This window comes from Crinia signifera, chromosome 19 (genome assembly GCF_055691185.1).
Source record: "Crinia signifera chromosome 19, ASM5569118v1, whole genome shotgun sequence".
Lineage (NCBI taxonomy): Eukaryota > Metazoa > Chordata > Amphibia > Anura > Myobatrachidae > Crinia > Crinia signifera.
In genome coordinates, this window is record NC_139226.1 from 53,086,312 (window position 1) to 53,107,096 (window position 20,785).

Genomic DNA, 20,785 nt, shown 5'->3' on the forward strand with positions numbered 1-20,785 from the left:
GTACACCCACAGGTTTAGGGTTTATGAAGGGAAGGATTCAAGAATTCAACCGCCAGAATGCCCCCCCTCCCTCGTAGGTGTTAGTGGGAAAATTGTCTGGGATTTAGTGCACCCCTTCCTGGATAAAGGTTATCACCTCTATGTGGATAACTTTTACACTAGCATCCCCCTGTTTAAGGCCCTTGGTTCAAGAGGTACAGCAGCTTGCGGTACTGTGCGCAAGAACCAAAGAGGCCTCCCAAAAACGCACATTGCCCAAGTAATGAGAAGGGGTGAAAGCAGGGGAATATGCACCGAAAATATGTTGTTGGTCAAATATAAGGACAAGAGGAATGTCCTTATACTGACAACAATTCACGGAGACAGTACCACCTCCGTCCCTGTACGAGGTACCAGTACCCACACCTCAAAACCTAATTGTATCCTGGATTACAATAGGTACATGGGCGGAGTGGATCTTTCAGATCAGGTACTGAAGCCGTACAGTGCCCTGCGGAAAACAAAAATCTGGTACAAGAAGGTGGCCGTGTATATCATCCAGATGGCACTGTATAACGCTTACGTGCTATTCCGTTCTACCGGCCAGAGGGGGACATTTATGCACTTTCAAGAGGAAGTCATAAAGGGCCTAATATTTGGGAACCAGCAGGCAGAGGGCCCCAGTACTTCTAGTACTGGCCCCCGTATTGTACCAGGGCAGCATTTTCCTGATGAAATCCCCTCCACTGGAAAAAAGGGCAGGACACAAAAAAGGTGCAAAGTTTGCTATAAAAAGGGAATAAGAAAGCAAACTATTTTCCAGTGTGACACTTGCCCCGACAAACCCGGCCTATGTATAAAGGAGTGTTTTAAATTATACCACACATCTATGGAATATTAGGTTCATAATTTCACCGTGCTTCGGGGGTCTTGCTAATGCCACATAGCACCCACCATTCATTCCACCAGAATCTGAGCCGCAAAATCCAAAAATCACTCCTTCCCTTCTGAGTCCTGCCATGCACCCAACTGGTATTTTTTGGTCACATGTGAGGCATTGCCGTACTCGGGAGATATTGGGGCACAGATTTTGGGGTGCTTTTTCTCCTTCATACCTTCTGAAAATGAAAAATTTTGAGCCAGAACTGCATTTTTGTGTAAAAAATGTAATTTTTCTTTTTCACTGCCCACTTGTATCAAAATTGGTGAAACCCCTGGGGGTTTTAAATGTACACTATACCCCTAGATGAATTCCCTGAGGGGTGTAGTTTTCAAAATGGGGTGACTTGTGGGGGGGTTCCACTGTATTGGTGCTTGGGGGGTCTTGCTAATGCGACATAGCACCCACCAAAATTCCACCAGAATTTGTGCTGCAAACTCCAAATATCACTCCTTCCCTTCTGAGTCCTGCCACTTTTTGGTCACACATGAGGCATTGCCGTACTCGGGAGAAATTGGGGTACAGATTTTGGGGTGCTTTGTCTCCTTCATTCCTTGTGAAAATGAAATATTTTGAGCCAGAACTGCATTTTTGTGTAAAAAAATGTAATTTTTCATTTTCACTGCCCACTTGTATCAAAATTGGTGAAACCCCTGGGGGTTTGAAATGTACACTATACCCCTAGATGAATTCCCTGAGGGGTGTAGTTTGCAAAATGGGGTGACTTGTGGGGGGGTTCCACTGTATTGGTGCAACATAGCACCCACCATTCATTCCACCAGAATCTGTGCTGCAAAATCCAAAAATCACTCCTTCCCTTCTGAGTCCTGCCATGCACCCAACTGGTATTTTTTGGTCACATGTGAGGCATTGCCGTACTCGGGAGAAATTGGGGCACAGATTTTGGGGTGCTTTTTCTCCTTCATACCTTCTGAAAATGAAAAATTTTGAGCCAGAACTGCATTTTTGTGTAAAAAATGTAATTTTTCTTTTTCACTGCCCACTTGTATCAAAATTGGTGAAACCCCTGGGGGTTTTAAATGTACACTATACCCCTAGATGAATTCCCTGAGGGGTGTAGTTTGCAAAATGGGGTCACTTGTGGGGGGGTTCTACTGTATTGGTGCTTGGGGGGTCTTGCTAATGCGACATAGCACCCACCAAAATTCCACCAGAATCTGAGCTGCAAAATCCAAAAATCACTCCTTCCCTTTTGAGTCCTGCCATGCACCCAACTGGTATTTTTTGGTCACATGTGAGGCATTGCCGTACTCGGGAGAAATTGGGGCACAGATTTTGGGGTGCTTTTTCTCCTTCATACCTTCTGAAAATGAAAAATTTTGAGCCAGAACTGCATTTTTGTGTAAAAAATGTAATTTTTCTTTTTCACTGCCCACTTGTATCAAAATTGGTGAAACCCCTGGGGGTTTTAAATGTACACTATACCCCTAGATGAATTCCCTGAGGGGTGTAGTTTGCAAAATGGGGTCACTTGTGGGGGGGTTCTACTGTATTGGTGCTTGGGGGGTCTTGCTAATGCGACATAGCACCCACCAAAATTCCACCAGAATCTGAGCTGCAAAATCCAAAAATCACTCCTTCCCTTTTGAGTCCTGCCATGCACCCAACTGGTATTTTTTGGTCACATGTGAGGCATTGCCGTACTCGGGAGAAATTGGGGCACAGATTTTGGGGTGCTTTTTCTCCTTCATATCTTCTGAAAATGAAAAATTTTGAGCCAGAACTGCATTTTTGTGTAAAAAATGTAATTTTTCATGTTCACTGCCCACTTGTATCAAAATTGGTGAAACCCCTGGGGGTTTGAAATGTACACTATACCCCTAGATGAATTCCCTGAGGGGTGTAGTTTGCAAAATGGGGTGACTTGTGGGGGGGTTCCACTGTATTGGTGCTTGGGGGGTCTTGCTAATGCGACATAGCACCCACCAAAATTCCACCAGAATCTGAGCCACAAAATCCAAAAATCACTCCTTCCGTTCTGAGTCCTGCCATGCACCCAACTGGTATTTTTTGGTCACATGTGAGGCATTGCCGTACTCGGAAGAAATTGGGGCACATATTTTGGGGTGCTTTTTCTCCTTCATACCTTCTGAAAATGAAAAATTGTGAGCCAGAACTGCATTTTTGTGTAAAAAAATGTAATTTTTCATTTTCACTGCCCACTTGTATCAAAATTGGTGAAACCCCTGGGGGTTTGAAATGTACACTATACCCCTAGATGAATTCCCTGAGGGGTGTACTTTGCAAAATGGGGTGACTTGTGGGGGGGTTCCACTGTATTGGTGCAACATAGCACCCACCATTCATTCCACCAGAATGTGTGCTGCAAAATCCAAAAATCACTCCTTCCGTTCTGAGTCCTGCCATGCACCCAACTGGTATTTTTTGGTCACATGTGAGGCATTGCCGTACTCGGGAGATATTGGGGCACAGATTTTGGGGTGCTTTTTCTCCTTCATACCTTCTGAAAATGAAAAATTTTGAGCCAGAACTGCATTTTTGTGTAAAAAAATGTAATTTTTCATTTTCACTGCCCACTTGTATCAAAATTGGTGAAACCCCTGGGGGTTTGAAATGTACACTATACCCCTAGATGAATTCCCTGAGGGGTGTAGTTTTCAAAATGGGGTGACTTGTGGGGGGGTTCCACTGTATTGGTGCTTGGGGGGTCTTGCTAATGCGACATAGCACCCACCAAAATTCCACCAGAATCTGAGCTGCAAAATCCAAAAATCACTCCTTCCCTTCTGAGTCCTGCCATGCACCCAACTGGTATTTTTTGGTCACATGTGAGGCATTGCCGTACTCGGGAGAAATTGGGGCACAGATTTTGGGGTGCTTTTTCTCCTTCATACCTTCTGAAAATGAAAAATTTTGAGCCAGAACTGCATTTTTGTGTAAAAAATGTAATTTTTCTTTTTCACTGCCCACTTGTATCAAAATTGGTGAAACCCCTGGGGGTTTTAAATGTACACTATACCCCTAGATGAATTCCCTGAGGGGTGTAGTTTTCAAAATGGGGTGACTTGTGGGGGGGTTCCACTGTATTGGTGCTTGGGGGGTCTTGCTAATGCGACATAGCACCCACCAAAATTCCACCAGAATCTGAGCCGCAAAATCCAAAAATCACTCCTTCCGTTCTGAGTCCTGCCATGCACCCAACTGGTATTTTTTGGTCACATGTGAGGCATTGCCGTACTCGGAAGAAATTGGGGCACATATTTTGGGGTGCTTTTTCTCCTTCATACCTTCTGAAAATGAAAAATTGTGAGCCAGAACTGCATTTTTGTGTAAAAAAATGTAATTTTTCATTTTCACTGCCCACTTGTATCAAAATTGGTGAAACCCCTGGGGGTTTGAAATGTACACTATACCCCTAGATGAATTCCCTGAGGGGTGTACTTTGCAAAATGGGGTGACTTGTGGGGGGGTTCCACTGTATTGGTGCAACATAGCACCCACCATTCATTCCACCAGAATCTGTGCTGCAAAATCCAAAAATCACTCCTTCCCTTCTGAGTCCTGCCATGCACCCAACTGGTATTTTTTGGTCACATGTGAGGCATTGCCGTACTCGGGAGAAATTGGGGCACAGATTTTGGGGTGCTTTTTCTCCTTCATACCTTCTGAAAATGAAAAATTTTGAGCCAGAACTGCATTTTTGTGTAAAAAAATGTAATTTTTCATTTTCACTGCCCACTTGTATCAAAATTGGTGAAACCCCTGGGGGTTTGAAATGTACACTATACCCCTAGATGAATTCCCTGAGGGGTGTAGTTTGCAAAATGGGGTGACTTGTGGGGGGGTTCCACTGTATTGGTGCTTGGGGGGTCTTGCTAATGCGACATAGCACCCACCAAAATTCCACCAGAATCTGAGCTGCAAAATCCAAAAATCACTCCTTCCCTTTTGAGTCCTGCCATGCACCCAACTGGTATTTTTTGGTCACATGTGAGGCATTGCTGTACTCGGGAGAAATTGGGGCACAGATTTTGGGGTGCTTTGTCTCCTTCATACCTTCTGAAAATGACAAATTTGGAGCCAGAACTGCATTTTTGTGTAAAAAAAATAATTTTTCATTTTCACTGCCCAGTTGTACCACAATTGGGGAAACCCCTGCGGGTTTGAAATGTACACTATACCCCTAGCTGAATTCCCTGAGGGGTGTAGTTTGCAAAATGGGGTCACTTGTGGGGGGGTTCCTAACTTTTAGCATGTTATGGTGCCTAGAAACCTACATGGTGCCTAAAAAATAATCTCATAAAAAGGAGGCTCCAAAATCAAGTAGGTGCTCCTTCTATTATGAAGCCTGTGGTTTGGTCACCGTGCACACTAGGGCCACATATAGGATATTTATGAAAACAAAAGAATTGGGGGAATCAATTTTTAGTCACATTTCTCTAGTAAAATGTACTGTGTTCCTTAGAAAAATGTATTAAAATTGCAAATCTGCAAAAAAAAAGAAAATTTGGAATTTCACCTACACTTTGTTTTAATTCCTGTGAAACACCTAAAGGGTTAACAAACTTCCAAAATGCCGTTTTGAATACTGTGAGGGGTGCAGTTTTTGAAATGGCATCATTTATGGGGGTGTCTCACATACAAGTCCCTCAAAGTCACATCAGAACTGAACTGGTCCCTAAAAAAATCAGTGTTTGAAATTTTCTTGAAAATTTGAGAATTTGCTATTCATATTGTAAGCCTCCTAGTGTCCCAAAAAATTAAAAGGAAGTTGAAATAATGATGTCAACATAAAGTAGACATATGGTCTATGTTAGTTATTCACTATTTTGAGTGGTAAGATTATTTGTCTCACAAGCAGAAAATTTAACATTTTGCAAATCGCTAAATTTTCCATTTTTTCACGATATTTTGGTATTTTTCACAAAAAAACACAGACTGTATCGACGAAAATTTACCACTAACTTGAAGTACAATGTGTCACGAAAAAACAATCTCAAAATCACTGGGATAAGTAAAAGCAAAAAAAAGTTATCCCCACTTAAGTGAGACATGTCAGAATTGAAAAAAAGGGCTCTGTCAGGAAGGCAAAAACAGGCTCTGTCAGGAAGGGGTTAAAGTTGTTATGGTTTATGGGGGGTAGTTTGGATCATGCTGTGGGAGGAGTGGTTAGGGTTAGATACTGGGGGGGTAGGTTGGGTTATGCTGTGGGAGGGGAGGTTAGGGTTAGGTACTGGGGGGGTAGGTTGGGTTATGCTGTGGGAGGGGAGGTTAGGGTTAGGTACGGGGGGGTAATTTGGGTTATGCTGTGGGAGGAGTGGTTAGGGTTAGGTACTGGGGGGGTAGGTTGGGTTATGCTGTGGGAGGAGTGGTTAGGGTTAGGTACTGGGGGGGTAGGTTGGGTTATGCTGTGGGAGGGGAGGTTAGGGTTAGGTACTGGGGGGTAGGTTGGGTTATGCTGTGGGAGGGGAGGTTAGGGTTAGGTACTGGGGGGGTAGTTTGGGTTATGCTGTGGGAGGGGAGGTTAGGGTTAGGTACGGGGGGTAGTTTGGGTTATGCTGTGGGAGGGGAGGTTAGGGTTAGGTACGGGGGGTAGGTTGGGTTATGCTGTGGGAAGGGAGGTTAGGGATGGGTACTGGGGGGGTAGTTTGGATCATGCTGTGGGAGGAGTGGTTAGGGTTAGGTACTGGGGGGTAGGTTGGGTTATGCTGTGGGAGGGGAGGTTAGGGTTAGGTACTGGGGGGGTAGGTTGGGTTATACTGTGGGAGGGGAGGTTAGGGTTAGGTACGGGGGGTAGTTTGGGTTATGCTGTGGGAGGGGAGGTTAGGGTTAGGTACGGGGGGTAGTTTGGGTTATGCTGTGGGAGGGGAGGTTAGGGTTAGGTACGGGGGTAGTTTGGGTTATGCTGTGGGAAGGGAGGTTAGGGATGGGTACTGGGGGGTAGTTTGGATCATGCTGTGGGAGGAGTGGTTAGGGTTAGGTACTGGGGGTAGGTTGGGTTATGCTGTGGGAGGGGAGGTTAGGGTTAGGTACTGGGGGGGTAGGTTGGGTTATGCTCTGGAAGGAGTGGTTAGGGTTAGGTATGGGGGTAGTTTGGGTTATGCTGTGGGAGGGGAGGTTAGGGTTAGGTACTGGGGGAGTAGGTTGGGTTATGCTGTGGAAGGAGTGGTTAGGGTTAGGTATGGGGGGTAGTTTGGGTTATGCTGTGGGAGGGGAGGTTAGGGTTAGGTACTACGGGGGTAGTTTGGGTTATGCTGTGGGAAGGGAGGTTAGGGATGGGTACTGGGGGGTAGGTTGGGTTATGCTGTGGGAGGAGTGGTTAGGGTTAGGTACTGGGGGGTAGGTTTGGTTATGCTTTGGGAGGAGAGGTTGGGGTTAGGTACTGAAGGAAAGGTTTGAGTTAGGCTGCAACAGGTTAAGGTTAGTCTGCGGAAGGTTGGGATAGGTACCAGCAGGATGGATAGGGTTGGGCCAGGGATGGCGTACCTTTTAGCTCCCAGTTGTTGTTGAACTACACATCCTAGCATGGCCTGCAATAGTTTTAGTATGGTCAAAGAGCAAAACTGTAGCAGGGTCTGCTGGGATGTTTAGATCAACAACAGCTGGGAGCCAAAGGTGCTTCGGACCTGGGTTAGGCTATGGGAAGTTAGGGTTAGGCTGCAGCATGAGGGGGGGGCAGTGTGTGGCTATAATGTAATCTATCAGTACAGCCTAGCATCACAGTACAGCCAGTCAGTCACCTCTTAAATTCCTTTCAGTGTTGTCCGGGCTCAGCACATTGCCGGCCATCATGTAGATGCGCTGTTGTTGGGACACCATGGGTGGGATGCTCTAAAGCAGGGGTCCTCAAACTTTTTAAATCGGGGGCCAGTTGACTGTCCCTTATTTTAAATATTTTAGTATTAAAAAAAACACACCTCTAACAATAAGAACACAGTCAAGAGTAGACTGTGTGCGGACTGGGACACTGTCAGTGTCTGCTCAGTGCCACTGCTCCCTCCCTGCTGGCTTCTCGTCCGGCTCCTTTCTCTGATTCTGGAAGCTACTCTCCTCTCTCCAGCCGCAGCGTGTGACGTGATGACGTCACACGCATAGGAGAAGCTTAAGCAGGGAGACAGGTCGGACCAGCAGACACTGCTGCTTCACCTGACGTCCCAGGCCACGCCCCCGCCCGTCCATTTGCCAGCCAGCCTGCCCATCCATCCTCCCCGCTCCCAGCTTTGAGGCAAATGAGAGTGATTGCTGTGCCAGCGCAGTGATTGCCACGCCAGCGCTTGGGCAGCGGCAAACCAGGCGGGCCGCATAAAAGTCCTCAGCGGGCCGCATCTGGCCCGTGGGCCGTAGTTTGAGGACCCCTGCTCTAAAGCAACATGCCGTAAAAATCCCATTATTGGGATTTTTACTGCATTCTTGTATTCACTAAAACCAGCACGCCGGGTTACCACCGTGGGGCATATCTCCAGCAAAAACTTATGATACCCCATAGAAGCCTATGTGCTTTTCTTAGCCACCCCAACTGCCCCCCCCCATTATCTTATCAAAAGAGCAGCCCTTTGCATTACGAATCGCATATTTTAGAGCATATGCGATTAGTATCAATACGGTAACCGGCGGAGGGGGCAGTATGGGGTGACGGAAGTTAGAGCATACCACCCCATGTCTGCTTCCACCTCAAAACCTTTGCCAGTGGCCTGCGTACATGGAGCTGTGAGGAAGACATGCAGGAGGTGCGCGAGTTGCCATTAATGGAGATGTACCTTCTTGAAAAAAAGAGGTGACAGAGGGGCATGTTAAGCCCTTCAGCAGCCCAAAGCTGTGCGGAGTCCCTGCAGTCAGTGCTTGTGGTGAAGTGTCGTTGGCGCCAGTCTCCGGCAAGAAGATGCCACCACATTGGGAGTCCTACAATTTTACAAGCAGCTGGTAAGCTGGAACCTTGCAGAGCACAAGGAAGCGGAGCTCCTCAGCCTGCAGGGCATGTGGCTTAAGCCGCTATGTATCTGGTAGCTGCAATTACAATTCATCTGCAACAAATTCCACAGCAGCGAAGCAATAAGAATTAAACAAATTCCTGAAAATGACAGTTTGCATACCTCCCAACTTTATCAATGTTAGAATAGAGACACTTCCGGAAAGGGGGCAGGACATATGTAAATGAGGGTGTGGCTTATGCTAATTAGACCACACCCATTTTCAGCCGCGGATAGACGCAGTGCACACCTGTGTTTTTTTAGACACACCCAGAAACAGCAGGTCCTCCCCCCAAACGCCAGCTTCCTGTCAAGTCCAGTCACATTGCCTACATGATCCACAAGCATTTTGTGTCGATATTCACCCTCGCATGTGCGCAATGCTTATGGTACGCATGCACAGCTGTTCGATAATCCCTCGATTTGCAAATTAGCGATCAATTCTGTAAACCTTTCATCAGTCTGCGCAGACACTGGATGAATTATGTTCCGATTATACTGTGATCCCGCTTAGTTTTGCTGGAATTATATACTGTAGTTCAACAGGATTGAATAGAATCTGCTGGCAGCCATTGTGAAAAACTCACTAGTGTTTTGGATTTCTGTTATGTGTTTCTGTCTATACCAAAGGTTAGACTAGACCCCATCAAAATATTCACCTCCCATGAGACCCCTTATCCACTGCTGATAGATGATGATAAAGTGGTCAAAATACCAACAGAGGCAGAAATTCCAAACGTATCAGTCTCCATAGTGACCAGGGGATGCTTGCAGATAGAATGTTCCGTCTCTGTCATTGGATTAGACCTGCTGATTAGATATCAGGAATATCAGATGCATTTTTGCTTTGGTGGGTTCATAAGAACAGAAATCTGTGAGTAAATGGAGATAAAAGTGAACAGATGTGGAGACATTTTACTTAGCCATTAAAGACATGGAAGAATAAGGGTTCTATTTATCATTATGCTGTGACAGAGAAGATCTTCTATGTGGGCCTACACACGGGGTGATTTCAGGACATTTTCAAAGCAATCTAACTAGAACGCTTAGAAAATGCCATGTCGCTCTCTGTGTGTAGGAGCCCTTGCGATAACGATCAGTTGCAAACGCAGGATTTTCAGAAGGGTGTTTCCAGAGGGACGGAGCAAAGCACGGAGATGGACACTTAGGTGACCCAGTATATGCCGGGTCAGTTAAAGTATTATAGATAGACCAAATGTATATAAATAATGTATATAAATAATAATAATAATAATAATAATAAATAAATAAATAAAATATATATACATACCCCTACCGCAGGGGCGTCAACAGCAGTGTAGAACCCTGGGCATAGCAATGTATTGGGGCCCCTACTGATCCTCCAGCGGTAGGGGTGGGGGAAGCTTTGATGTCCCGTGGTAGGGGGTATTATATCAACCACTCAGCATATAGGGCCTGGATCAGTAATTTCCACTAATTACACCTTTACTGCACAGATGGTGGGAGATGGGGTGGGAGAAGGGGACATTGGGCTGAATGAAGGGGCCCTGATACATAACTTCCAGGGTGGTAGAGGATGTTTAATATGCAGAGGAGGGGTGTATAGTGGAGTGGGCTTATTATTCATAATTTTCTGGTGGGAGGACAGCTTGCTTGACTGCAGATATCTACAGTTCCTGGGGACTAGGGGATCAGAGTTCAGGAGGCAGAGCAATCTGCCAACGAGAATATACAACTACATACCAGGTATGTGGAGCTGGAGCAGTAACCAGCTGCTGGAAGGCTGATATCTCTGGTTCTGAGAAAAGTAGAGACAAGCTGCTAGTGTCGTTCAAAGGGGGAGAGTCCCAGCTTTTGGAATATACCCTCAGAAAAACCTTAAGTCAGACAGAACCTGAAATATCTGACTGGGAAGAGCAATTAACAGGCTTAGATGGGGACCACTGCTTTGAAGTCAGATATCTCCGGTTCCCAAGGGCCGATTTTTACAATTCTTATACCCATGAAAAGAGGGGACCCTCAGCTTTCAGCTGAAGGCCCTTAGACTCCTGGGGGGGTTTCTAGGTACTCAGAAACCCCCCCTGCGTGCACTACTGGCGATGCACGTCACTAGTGCCCAGAGATTGATATACAGCTTGTTGGCTAAATCTAGTAATATCAGTGGGCAGGGCCATTGTTCTCATGGGAGATCACTGGCCCTGACAGATCACTCAGCACAAAGCAATCTTGCTGAGTGTTATAATGCTCAGCAAATCCTCTGAGTGCAGGCCCCTTTAGGGTCAGTGGAGGCTCGTACCTTTTGGGGGGAGGGGGATGCCGCTGGTCCCCGCAGCGTTCCCGGCACCTGTGCTATGATGACAGGCGCCAGGACTGGCGCATGCGCAGTACAAACCTCTGTCCTGCGCATGCAGCCAGCTTCTATGGGCTGCTTCGGCAACAGCCCATAGAAGGGGAATCATGGTCCAGGCGCCTGTATAATACAGATAACAGGCACCGGCGAGTGCGCAGTACTGATGTAGGTACTGCGCACGTGCAATCTTTGGATTTCGCTCACCAGCCCGTAGAGAGGCTCCCAATTGGACTGCCTTGGTGACTGGCAGGTCGGACTTAAAGCCCACGTCCTCCCTTGACGAGGGCTTTAAGTTTCACTTAAAAAAAAAAATCTATATTACAATTTAAAAAAAATATATGAAAACAAATAATTTCCTAAATAATTTTTTATTCTCTCATCTTGGGATGCCAGTTAGTCCAGTGTGGAATAGCAGTTGGTGCCAGTTGCTGTGCATCCTCTATTTGAATTCTGAACTGTGCTGCAGTACCCAACCCCCTGGAGCCTCCCTTGGTTATCACACCTTCACATACTTGCCTATTGCCAGAAGAGAAGTTCTTCCACTCCTATCCCAACCTCTTGTTGGTCAAATAGGCACGTCAATGACCCGAGGATGGGATTCCAGGGAAAACGGGTCGCCAGGGACCCAACCCCACTGCATAATGTTGCAGATTTCAGCATAGCGCCACAGTGGGAGACATGATGACACAATGCGGCCTGCCCGTACTCCTACATTTCTATAATAATAGCAATCTCCCTCTCTCCCTCATTAGTCTAGTAATCTCCCTCATTTTACCTAGCCCACACTACACTGTTACATTTTTGAGGAAAAAAGGAATAAAGGGGCATACACACGTAGAGATCTGTGCTAAGCAATTTTGCTAAGCAATTTTTCTGGTATCAAGATCTCCCATGGAGAGCACATACACACGCAGAGATTTGTGCTAAGCAATTTTGCTTAAGCAAAAAAAGGCCGGGTAGTGGTTCAGAATGAGAGATTGCGATCAGTATCTCTCATTCTGTACACACGGACAGATTTGCAGTCATTTGCTAAGCAATTTGACTAGATTGTGACTGCATGCACTGACTTAGTTAGCAAGAGATATTTAATCTCTCGGAGCATACACACAGAGAGATCTGTGCTTACTTTCTAAGCAATCTAGTCAGATTGCTTAGAAAATAGCACAAATTTGCTCCGTGTGTACACCCCTTGAGAGACAGATACATTTACATTGAATCATCAGCCCCATTTCCCAGCACTTTACCAAGTACAGTAGCTCTTACTAACTGCTTTAGGGCTCATCAACATTTACAAGATTCCTCTCAGATGTAGCAGTACACACCCACACTTCTAGGTGTCACGTTCACAATCTCTCCATATATGGAACTAGACACGCCCTTTGGGTGGAGCATGACACGCCCCCTCAATGGGGCACTGTGCAAAATTCTACTACCAACTATAATCTCACTGAAACTAGCTTTCAAAAGTAGGCAAGTATGTCATAAGAGAACTCTCCCACAGTGGAGAGAACAAGAACAGGTAAGTAGACTCCTTATTATTTACTTCATCGCTCCAAAGCCAACATTACTTTATATAAATTAAATTAACTAACTGTAAATAAAGTCATAAAAGAAAAAATAACAAAAAATTCTAAAAAGCCACCCTCTATCCCCTTACACATCCACACTACCAGTCTGTCACCCACTCCCGGCCACAGGCATTCCACAGGTGTGGCAGGCCACCGGGAATCTTCCCTGTAGCTTTTATTGTCAATCCACCCCTGACGTCATATACAGTATACATGTATTAGGCTTGTCATAATATCCCTTTACTATAAGCACTAGGCAAGTCCCCAACATGACGGGGATGGAAGTGTGACATGCACTCACTATGCCCAACATATAAAAAAAGGGGCGTGGCTTCAGGCCTAGTGGCCACAGGGGGACGCCATCCCCCTTGGTACAGCTGCCTGTGAGTGATTAGAAAATGACTGCATTCAAAAGCAACTATGCAGACTCACAATTATCAAAGCTGGAGAGGTAAGGTAAGAGTGATAACGGGGAATGCTCACTTAGACAAAGTTTGTAGTGCCCCATAGACAACACTAGATTATATGGTTTATGATTTCCCTTGAACAATATAGGGCATACGCACTAAACGATATCGCTAACAATCCAGGTGTCTTTCACCATTCAGAATTTTTCACCTAGAAAAACAAAATCGTCCCTCCAATTGAATAGGGTGAATTCCCACTCACTCTAAAATAACTGAGAAAATTGCCTAGGTGAGAAATCGTGCCTAATTAAATACCCCCATGAGTGGGTATGGGGCTTTACTGTATGCAGATCAGCAAGGTTAGGAGGAGTTTGGCTCTACTGGTAAAACTACTCATCGATAATAATGTTGACGATGAGAACCCATAAGCCAGATGCCTCTCAGTCAGTGCCGGGGATCTCCAGAAGTGTGTGGTATAGGGTTCCGACAGTCGGCATTCCGACAGTCATTAGACCGACTTACCGGACTCAGACAGCATGGCGAGCGCAACAAAGCCCCTTGCGGGCTCACTACGCTCGCCACGCTGGCTCGCTACACTCGCCACCTATTCTATTCTCCCTCTATGGGGGTCCTGGACCCCCACGAGGGCGAATAGCCGGTGGCCGTCGGGTATCCGTCTGTCAGCGTTTTGACAGTCAGGATCCCAACGTCGGGTAAATGACTGTCAGGATCCATTCCCGACTGTCGGGACCGCATCCGGCACCCCTCCAGAATGCCCCTGCTGGCGATCCCCAGCGGAGAGGCGCTACATATGACTGGGATGTGCGAGAATCTCAAATGCATGCACGTCCCAGTTTTTCAGTGTCGGGGAACGGAAACTCTGTTCTTCCCCACTTCAGGGAGATGGGCAGGGTGAGAAGGGGGGGGGGGGGTACAGGGGGCTGCCGGCACCGACAGGGGAGAGCAGCAATGGGCTCCTTCAGAAGGGAACGCGTTCGTGTCCTATTCAGGCGGCTGGCGGGGGCTGGCGATCTGACCGCCAGACCCCCGCTAGACGAGGCCGACTGCATCTGTATGCTGGTGACATGGAAGCTTTTGAATTGCAGCACTTTACAGTACTGTATATGTAATTAATATTTATTTTCCTACCAACCGTACACCAGCCACTAAGACATTACATAAATGTTACTGAGCTATCAATGTGGTTTGGTGTGGGGATTGTAGGGTCAATCAACATTTAATATAATACTAATATACCAAGCAAATACTGGGTGTTTGCCCAAACATATAAAAACTCTTCAATACAAACAGAAATGACTAAATGTAGAGTATTCCGATCAGATACTTTCCTTTACCCACCTAAATTTAAAGCGCAATTTGCAATTATGCGCTCCATTAGACGTTCATTAATATTATTGCTACTGCATATTAAAACTAGAGAGGATAATTATCATGACTATTAAAATCACGAACCTCCTGCTATATCTCAAATTTATTTTTCATTTGAGATTTAATTCATAATTGTTTTATCCAGGTTAATCCATGATTAAAAAAACTGTTCATTAAGGATGAAACCAAATTAGGGTCCTGTGCTGGCAATGATGTGTGTTCAGGTGTTCATATTGCAGGTATATAGGCATCAAGGCTGGTGCAAGTTTTTTTTTTTTTTGGCAAAACCTCAGCTTACTGTTCCCACCACCACCCACACATACCGATGCCGACTTCCTAGAACCTATGATTGTTGCATCTTAGAAGTTCAACACCTGCTTAAAATTCAACAAGAATTCCTCTTGAGACAACCTTCATTTTGTGATATTTAGAGTCAAGGGTGCCCCCAGTTTCTGGAGCCCCTAAGCTGCTGACTAATGTTATAGCTGGCCCTCATAGGCATACACCTCATGTACAGTCAGTCTAGATACTTAACCAGAGGTGTTTTTAGATTGGTGTATGCAATCAGATCAGATGTGCCCAAAGAAAAAAACCAGCAGCCACAACAACTCCTTCAAAACTGATTCAATCGTTCAGTAAAACATTTTGGAAACAAGCAGAAATGAAGCTCAGTAGGATTTATAGTAGAAAAGCGTTCTCTTTAAAAACAAAGAAATAAATTGTATTTATTAAAAAGATCGGGTAAAGTTCACAAAAAAAGGGAATTCCAATGTCAAAAGAACTGAACTTTGTAAGTCGGATCTCCAAGGTAAGTTTATTTAAAGCTTGGCTGCACCGGGCAGGGTAATAGAAAGTAAAAAGATTACCTCCAGTCCCGTGTCCTGACACAAAGGCCCTTATTCTGATTGAGTCAGACGGCTTTGTGTGTGCACAGACGGACGGATGATGTTTTGTATTTTCGCATGTACATTTTTGTGAGTTATTTTGTTTCTGTGCAGGGTAAATACTGGCTGCATTATTTTTACACTGCAATTTAGATTTCAGTTTCAGCACACCCCACCCAAATTGAACTCTCTTTGCACATCTGCTCCACTTGCAGTGCACATGGTTTTGCCCATTTTCCCTCTTTTTATAAATCATGACCGTTTTTTCTGGTAATACTTTTTTAGGACAGGGTCTGACATCAGAACTTTCCAGTGGTTGTTAATAACCTTTTCTATGCTCTTATATTTGTCATTAAAAGTAGTGACAAAAGAACATGAAAAATCATGCTTAACCAGTTAGCTAATTTGAAACTACTGTCTTTATTATTTATTTATTTACAGTTTCTTGTATAGTGCAGCAGATTCCGTTGCACTTTACAATAGTTTAACATTGAAGAGGCAAACCATACCTTCCAACATCTGAAATGCGCAATTCTGCTGGAGGCACGCGCCCAGAATGAACACTCCCATGAGGCCACACCCCTTTTTTTGCCACCATGGGGGCATCGCCAGCACTCTGTGAGCCCCTGGCCATGCCCCAGCCCCTCTTTCTCTGAGGATGGACGCTGTGCAAATACGAAAGGGGCATGGCCTGGTTTAAAGGGGTTTGGCCTTGTGGGGATGCTGTGGCCGCAGGTCACGCTCCCATTTTCTGTCACTACGGGTGCATGGCCAGCACTGTGTAAGCTGCTGGCCAGGCCCCAGCCCTTCTGCCTCTCTGAATAAAAAGTTATATTAGAGGTCACAACTCTAAATTAACTAGTCTACAGTATTTAGGGACTGATTTTGGGGTGGCCCCCTTAATGTTGTGGGTGTCCGCACATTTGCTAATCTAGCCATCCACCAATGTAAATCAACTTATCCACAGCCCCATGATAGTAGGAAATATATACTGTAGGCCATTAGGTAGTTAATATGACCATGATCAAAGTACAGTATACGCTATAGTTATATAAAAAGACAATGCACACATTTGGCTCTGTTTAGAATTATACCCACCCACCTTCCTTTTCCTAGGCAACAGCTGACCGCTTTTCTGTTTTCTTCAATGAATTTGAGTGGTCAGAAAGATTGTCAATGAACAGAGGCTAAGGCATATCACACGCTCTCCTGCCAGTGAAAGGCTTGCTGACGCTCCGTTTTAGATTTTACTAATTTGTTTAGTGCAGGAACACAGGAAAATCCCACATGAATTACTCAATATGTCAGATTGTTACTGCTGCTGTTTGTCTGAGACATTGCTGTATTTCCTGTTCAAAAGACTTCGCTATCAATAGTAACCCGTACAACACTACAACCAAATACTTTAAGGGACTACTAATATATTTGTCTTATTTTAATAGTGTACATACGGTACTAGTACATCTTGCACTCCAGCAGTTTTATCCTGAGTTATAAGGAAGGGCTAAGGGGGTTATTCAGACCTTTCGTTCTTGCAGACCCCTGCGATCAGATAGTCCCCACCCTGCCAGAGTGAAATCCCACCCTGTGCCTGTGCAAGTCTGAGAATGGTCTATATAGCAGGTCAGCATAAAGTGGCAAATCCATATACACAACTCACTTTAGCCTAGATGTATCAAGTTTCAAAAAGTGATAAAATGGAGAGTGACAAACAGCCAGCCAATCAGCTCCTTTCATGTTACAGGCTGGGTTTGGAAAATGACAGGTAGGAGCCGATTGGCTGGTTGTTGATCACTTTCCACTCTATCACTTTTTGAAGCTTGATACATCTGGCCCTTAGGGCCAGATGCACTAAGCTTCAAAAGTGATAAAATGAAAAATGGTAAACAACCAGCCAATCAGCTTCTACCTGCCATGTCATTGTTTGAAAAATGTCAGACAGGAGCTGATTGGCTGGTTGTTCATCACTATCCATTTTATCACTTTTGAAGCTTAGGGCAGGATGTAGTAAAATACATTGCTGCCCATTGCACCGATGTTGATAACATATGTACGAACATATGCAATCAATATCGCAATGTGTTGATGGAGGCCCCCCCGCGATACCTCTGAGGTGGTGTGGTCTCCGTCACCTCCCTGGGCTCTCCTCGCTCCCCCCACATCAGGAGGCAGAAGCAGACTGTCCCTGGTGCCTCGGCCTCCCCCTGCAGCCGGAAGGACCTCCGGCTGCGTTGCTAGGATGAGGAGGAGTTTACCTTCCAGGTTCTGGCTTATTGGAGGAAGGTATGCCAGGGGGGAGGGGGGACGGCAGAGGTGTTGGGTTGCAGCGGCCGGCGATAAGAAGCCCATAGGCTTCTATAGGGTATCGCCTCCCGGTGGTGGCCGGACCTTGGTACATTTGAAAATGCCATAAAATGGGGGGTTTAACACATTTTTCCCTTAGTACATGCCGCCCTTAGTGCATCTGGCCCTCACAGTCTAATGATTTTCCCAGTATGTGCAGTCTGTGCCCAACCCAGAACCTACACGTGCGATAGAAACAGGCTGATCGAGGCTGGAGTTGATGTCACACACCCTCCCTGAAAACATTTGGGTGCATCTACACTCCCAGATAACAGGCGGTTACCAACCCGAAATGGTGTGATCCTGTCAGTCAAACAGCGGCCGGCTTGTGATTAAAAAATAGGAGATTTTGTTGTTGTTTGGCGTCGCACATGCGTACTGTGATCCATACATTGTGTGCAGTCATTTCATAGTCAGTCGCTGTGCAAATGTGCACAGCAGCAATCAGGTCTGAATAAGCCCCTAAGTCATGAGAAAGAGAATAAACCAAATGAATGGAAACACAGCAGTTGTCTGGATTAATGGGACACCTTTGATATTGTTATTCTCATGGGATCTGAGCCTTACAGCAAACATGGAATTGTTAAGGATCGATTGGTTCCTTAACATGAAAAGAGGTCAAGGCTCTTATACTGGGAGAAGTTATTACATTGCACAAAGAGACAAATAACGGTCTCTCCATTCAGAAGGTATTGGAACTGATGCACAGTCTTGAAGAAACATTTGGGGCTGTGTGTACTAGAGCAATACATAGTGGTCGGGATGCTGGTGGTCAGAACAGCGACAGCGATGAGCAGAATCCTGACAGAGTATGGGTAAGTACCCCCCCCCCCAAACCTCCCCAAGTGATGCCTAACCCTAACCCATACCTTCCAACTCTGTGTCCAGTGAATAGCGCACAGTGTGTATTCAATGCGAGTGACAGGGAGACTCCCGACTGTCCCTTGAATGCGAGACAATGCTGCCTGCAGATGTGACCTAAAAAAACAGGACTGTCCCACAAAAATCGGGACAGCTGAGTGGTATGCCTAACCACCCCCCCCCACTGGATAACCTTAACACTCCCCATCAGTGCCTAATCCTAACCCCACTGCAGCCTAACCCTAGCTCCCACTACAGCCTAACCTTAACCCACACCCCTTATTGCCTAACCCTTACCCCCTTCTCAGTGTCTAGCTCTAACCCTCCCCCTAACCCTCCTTGTGCCTAAACATTACCCTCCCAACTTCTTCACCTTTAGAAGAGGGTAAGGGGGCGTGGCCAGTGTAAATGGGGACATGGTCTATGAAAATGAGAGTGCCATCAGGCCACACCCCCATTGTTCGCCCTCTGCATCGTTGAATAGAGAGGGGACACTGAGGCTGCCAATAACATCGGGCTGATAATTGATTCTTGGATATGACCTAGTGCTAAAGGTCGGAGAAATTCACCATTGCCTACAAGCCACACTTGACCCCAGGATTACAAAATAGGTATACCACGTTAAATGTGCACATTTCTGTGGGGACTGAACTCAGTACTAACCTACTAACTGGCTCTGCATATGAGCAAGAAACCCGCAATTGCATACTGAACTAACAAAGTCTAACCAGCACCAGTTATATAAGGGGGGGTTCTCTGTGTTATTTGTGTGTAAGTCTTGTCTGTCTAAAATTGACTGTGATAATATGTAAAATTGCAATTCTTAATTAAATACTTTTATATATTCAGTACAGCGCTGTTCCTACTTTTCTCTTTTTTTCTTGTGCATATAATGTGAGGGGTTTTGGTAATCCCCCTTAAGGTTCAGCAGCAGTACAGAATATTCAATCAGCGCTCAATATCAGCCTGTGGTGTTTCGTTGAATAGACGCTGTGCATGCACACAGCATCTATTCCTTTCGGGCTAGGGGGCTCCCAACTGCCCCCACGCGCAGGACACTGACGGCCCCTGACGGGGGCAGGACCGTCCCACAAAAACTGGATCTCGACAGGCATTTACCCGACGTCGGGATCCTGACTGTCAGAACACAGACAGCCGGGTTCCCGACGACCACCTGCTATTTTTCCTCGTGGGGGTCCACGACCCCATAGAGGAAGAATAGAATAGATGGCGAGCGTAGCGAGCCACCGCGCCCACCACGTGGCGAGTGCAGCGAGCCCGCAAGGGGCTTAGTTGTGCTCACCATGCTGTCTGGCCAGTCGGGATCTCGATGTCGGGCTAATGACTATCATGATCCCGACTGTCGGACCCCTGTACCACACCCAGAACCCAGCCTCTGGATATTGCTGTGAAGTTTCCACTTGTTGCGGACATTGTTCATCTTCAAATCCATTTCTCTGGTTTATATACATTGGCAGACACCGTGCCCAGCATCTCCAGGTGAACAGCATCTACACCAGTGAGAACCACAATTGTGCACGGTAGCCTACTTTCACTCTATTTGTTGCAACACCAACTGGGTGCATCGCTCCAGGGATTCCTCCGGTGATTCAAGCTAAACATCTATCCCTCACCCCAATAAGAGGACTGAAAATACCCAAGTTACCTCCAGCGGCAATCCATGCAGCCACAGACATCGTGAGGACCCCAGTTCTGGTATACTCAGAAAGAATTTGAACTCATCAATTGGTAACTTACCTGTCCCCAAAAGTGATCACTTTCCATCTTATATTCCAGACATATCCATTGAGGCGTGGCTATTGTTTTTAACTATTCATTCCCGTTTACTTTTATTTCCCTACCCTATCATGTTATATTGTTTTTATGTACCATTTTAATTTCTTGTTATTTTATTTAGTAAAATTGTTGGTACTTGTTTCCTAGCACGGCCACACCGATTCAGATCGGGGTGGTCGTGTCGGAAAAATCGGGTCGATCGCATCGCATGCGATTTGGTCGCATGCGATGCGATCGACGCGACCGACCGATTTTTGACACGATTTTTTTCATTGAATCCAATGTAAATTGGGTCCCTGGGACCCAATTTTACATTGGATTCAATGAAAAAAATTC